This window comes from Neophocaena asiaeorientalis, unplaced genomic scaffold (genome assembly GCF_003031525.2).
Source record: "Neophocaena asiaeorientalis asiaeorientalis breed wild unplaced genomic scaffold, Neophocaena_asiaeorientalis_V1.1 scaffold576, whole genome shotgun sequence".
In the NCBI taxonomy this organism is placed as follows: domain Eukaryota; kingdom Metazoa; phylum Chordata; class Mammalia; order Artiodactyla; family Phocoenidae; genus Neophocaena; species Neophocaena asiaeorientalis.
Genome location: NW_020173973.1, coordinates 187,614 through 192,163, shown reverse-complemented (window position 1 = coordinate 192,163; position 4,550 = coordinate 187,614).

The window sequence follows — 4,550 nt, the reverse complement described above, 5'->3', positions numbered from 1 at the left end:
TTACCGCCAAGCTGGGGAGAGCCGTGCACGGGGTCCTGGCCGTTCACGTGTGTCCTGCTGCTGCTTCCAGTAGTGGTTGTGCTCACGTGCGTGTGCTTTGCACCCAGTCAAGACGGGATCCTTCCAGCTGCAGGAGCCCCACCAGGACGCACGCCCGGGCCCTGGGTGGGCACAGGCTCCCGGTGTCGAGGGCCACACTCGACCTGCACCCCTACCCTGGAGAATGAATCCAGAGATGTTCCTCATCGCACCGTGTGTGGCATAGGAGGGAGGGAGAGACAGTCCACTGCTTTTTCACGAACACAGAACTGTGTAGAGCCGGGCTATAAAAACATATACCACTCATTTCTGCAAACATTCTTAAACACAAAACGTTTATCATACACTTTCTGTAGAAAACTGGTATGCAAACCTGAAGCCCAAAACAAAACCAACACCTCACATTTGCAAATGGGTATTATTTTTCTACAGAATCAAAAGGAATTTTTCTGAAATAACTGAATATTCTCTACAGACAGGCCCGTAAATATCTCATCAGTCTTAATATGATGATCGAAATATAATAGTGATGTTCTTTGAGAATTTAGATCCGCCAGTCTCACCCTGTTGTAGCTGTAATGTGGTGACAAGCAGAGGAGAGGCTGAGGTCACGCCGGTCATTTAACAGTGGCCGATTAAGCGCGGAGCCTGGTGTGTGCGCCTCGCCGTCTCGGTGAGCGAGCAGTGGGCTCTCTGAGCTGCGACGGACATGCCGACGTCTGGCGAGGTCCGTGCTCTGAGTGCTCTAGGCGCTTTCGAGAAAGGTCTGAATATTGTAAACCTTTTGATCAGATTGCAAAATTGTCCTTTAGAAAGAGCGTGTCCCATTTACACGCTTCCCAACAGTAATTATTTGATGTTAAAATGGATGAGCCTGAACGCTCAGCACACAGCAGCGGCCAGAACCATCACCGCACAAAACCTTCGCCAACCCTTTGGGCAAAACCACTGTGTTGCTCTCGTTTGCACCTCCTTCGTTATAGGTGAAGAAAAAAATGTTTTTCTCGTGTGTGTGTGTGTGTGTGTGTGTGCGCACGCACTTGTGCGCGGGTATGTGTGTGCTCTTTGCACCAGCCTTCCTCTGGCCCATCCATCCCTGTTGCCTGATCCCATGGGGGGTCCTGGTGTTTGGTGTGGCCGCTTGGGTGTAGCCTGGCTGTGCGTCCGTGTCCTTGGTGGGCAGAGGGACACCGCTGTCCCTGCAGTGCCCTTGGAAGAGCTTGGAGACGGGGGGCGGGGGCGGGAGGTGCCGCAACTTTCTCACCTCTCCAGTCTGGGACTGGGTTTCAAATTGCATAACAGGAAAGGTCTGGATCAGGTGGCACAGACTCAGGGAGCAGGAAAGAAACCGTGGCGAGCGGGGAGCAGGTGCCTGAGGGTCACAGCGGGAACGGCCCGGAGGTCAGGGCCAGCGCAAGAGGCCAGGCACGGTTCTGCGTTGCCGCTGTCAGCACGGCACTGGTTGTGCCGGCTCGAGGCGCCCCGGAGGGCCCGAGTCTGTGCCAGAGCCCCGGGGGACTGAACGTGGGCAGGGAATGCCCTGGGAGCCTCCTGCCCGAGGCCCTCGTGAGGTCAGCTGTGGAGCCAGCGGGGACACTAGGGTCCAACCTCTCAGTGCCTTCACATCCGTACCTGCTTCAGGATCCACCTGTAAGGTCACCTGGTCTGACTTTCCCTGGACGGCTCCAGGCTGCCTGGGCAGTACCTGAGCTGACGTCAGGCGGTGCCATGCTGTAAAGTCTTAAGAACCTGCTGTCTGTCTCCTGTGGCTACTGTGTGTGGTCTTAGAGTCTGAGAATTAGAGCCCAGACTCTGTGAGGATTCTGTCAGCGGTGCCCGCGGCGTCCTGGGTGTGGGTGGACACTGGGCTCCGCGCCCCCATCTGAGGGACCCTCTGTTGAGTGTGGTCTCGGTGAGGCCTCACTAGACGTGGTGCCCTCGGCGCCCTGCTTCTGCGTGTGTCCCAGGTCCTGGGTTCTGAGGGGACACCCCATCTATTAGTGCAGTTACTTGATATTAAAACTGTCAGAGAAAGGAAAGCGGTTTCATCAGGACCTCAGCTAATGAGAGCTGGCTGCACGTTCCTTTCCTTAGGCATCTGGGCTCTTGCAGGGCTGCCATTCTTAATCATATTTTAATTTTCAAATAAATTACTTCCATTACCCTTTCATTTCCCATACCATGTGTGCATCACTGCTCATTAACGTTTGTCAGCTCTCCTCTGAGCTTGGTTTTTAAATAGCCATGGCTGCAGTGCAGTAATTAAGGGTGATCCATGTTGGTTTATAGGAATTATTATTCTTTAGTCTTTGAGAAGACGACGTAGAGAGTTGCTGAAATTGGTCCTTTTGATGGAAGCCTGTGAAGGCCATGTGAGGACGGGGACTGTCCTTGACCTTGACTGGATGAGGCTCCTGGGTCCAGCTGGCTTTTCATCAGGAGGTCTGTCTGGGGTCTGGCAGGGACCAGACTGGCTGTCAGCCTCACCAGAGATCTTTCTGCCAACAGGAAACCAAATGAAGTTGTTTTTGTAAATCCACTCTTCGAGGAAACTCATCCAGGGCTTCCCTGGCGGTCCAGTGGTTAAGACTTCCCCTTCCAGTGCAGGGGGTGTGGGTTCGATCCCTGGTCGGGGAGCTGAGACCCCACATGCCTCACGGCCAAAAGTCCAAGACATAAAACAGAAACAATATTGTAACAAATTCAATAAAGACTTTAAAAATGGTCCACATAAAAAAAAAAATCTTTAACAAAATAAATAAAAAAACTCATCCCCCCAGGAGCTGATCTTGTTCAAATCAAAACCAAGACACTTTCAAGTTAAATCACGGGCTCTTCCCCTGGATATGCTTGTCTCTAATGAGGTCTTGGGTTCTGATGATGCGTTTTAACCCACACATGGACGGCTTTGAACCGTGAGGTTCTGGATCGCGGGCCTCGGGGAGGAGCGCTGCTTCTTCCTTGTCTCTGGGCAGCTCTCTGACCATCACTTCACGCCGTCTCGAATTCACAGCCTGGTGAGTCTACGGGCCTGTCTGCCATCACCCTCCTCCAAGTGGGGAGCTACTCTCTCATTCTCATTCATTCGCCAAGTTTCTTATTGCTCTTTTAGAAATGCAGTAAAATATACATAACATAAAATATACTATTTATTTTAACCTTTTGGGTCCATAATCCCGTGGCATCCAGTACATTCACATTGTTGTACAGCTATCACCACCGTCACCTCCAGAAGTTTCTCATCTTCCCAAATTAAAACTCCGTCCCCATTAAACACAACTCCCCTTGCCCCCCGCCGGCCACTGGGACCCACCGTCTACTTTCTGTTTGTATGAATTTGATCGCTGTAGGTGCTCATATGACTGGAATCATACAGTATTTGTCCTTCTGTTGTAGCAGCTGTCAGGATTTCTTTCCTTTTTCAGGCTGAATCATGGGTGGACCACATTTTGTTTATCTGTTCATCCATCAGTGGACACTTGAGTTGCTTCCTGGGTGCTGTGAACATGCAGCTGCAGATACCCCTTCATGTCCCTGCTTTAGATTTTGGTACATTATTATTAAGTAATTTCCACGGGCCAGGCGTTCTGGTGAGTGGGACCCACCTTCCCTACTGCAAGGGGACAGGTGCGCACGTGATGGTTTCAGAATGCAGGGCTCACTGGACGCCAGGGAGGGTAGGTGATGCCGGGGGTCGGAGGGGCCAGGAGATTGAGACCTGGGGGAGCGGTGAGCCGATTCCCAGCTGCACGGACTGGACCCCGCGATGCGGAGAGCGTCCTGGGACTGTCGGGAGGGGTGAGGTGAAACAGGAGCCTTCAGTACAGCAGGGCCCCACTGCTCCCCCACTGAGCACGCAGAACGCTGAGGGAAGGGAGACCAGGGCAGTAGAGCCCCTGACACTGCACTTTCAACGTCGGGAGGGTGAGGGTGAGGTCATCTCCAGGATGCACCCTAACACATTCCCTGAGCACGTGGGGCCTTGCTGGGTCTGGGGGGCAGGCACGCCCACACGTGCATCGCCATCCCAGGAGAGCTGGGCTCCTGGCGGGCCAGAGGGCAGGACCCTGAGGCGAGGCTCTGGCCTGGGGTCTGCGCCTCCTGGACCCCCCTGAGGGGAAGGCTGGTGGCCACAGAGCCACCCTCCCCAGTGTGCCTCCCTGGCCACATGGTCCTCCTTCCACCAGCTTGAGGACAGAGCTGGGAACAAGGCGGGGAGAGGGTCTCAGTGGGTTTGACCTTGGCTGGGGCATCCTCCTGAGGCTGGAGCCAGGGGCAGGCCCTCTGGGCTTCCCAGACTCGGGGCTGTGAGTGGCTCGGCTGGGTGGCCCTGGGCTGGAGGGCATATATGTGGGTGACTCAGCATGCAGGACCTTCCATTCTGAGGAGCTGCCTCTGTCTGTGAGAGTGGAGGGGGCAGGGAAGTGGGGAGGGTAAGAGGAGGAGGGGGGAGAAAGAGGGGTAAGGGGAGAGAGAGAGGGAGGGGGAGAGGTGAGGGATCCTTATGATGA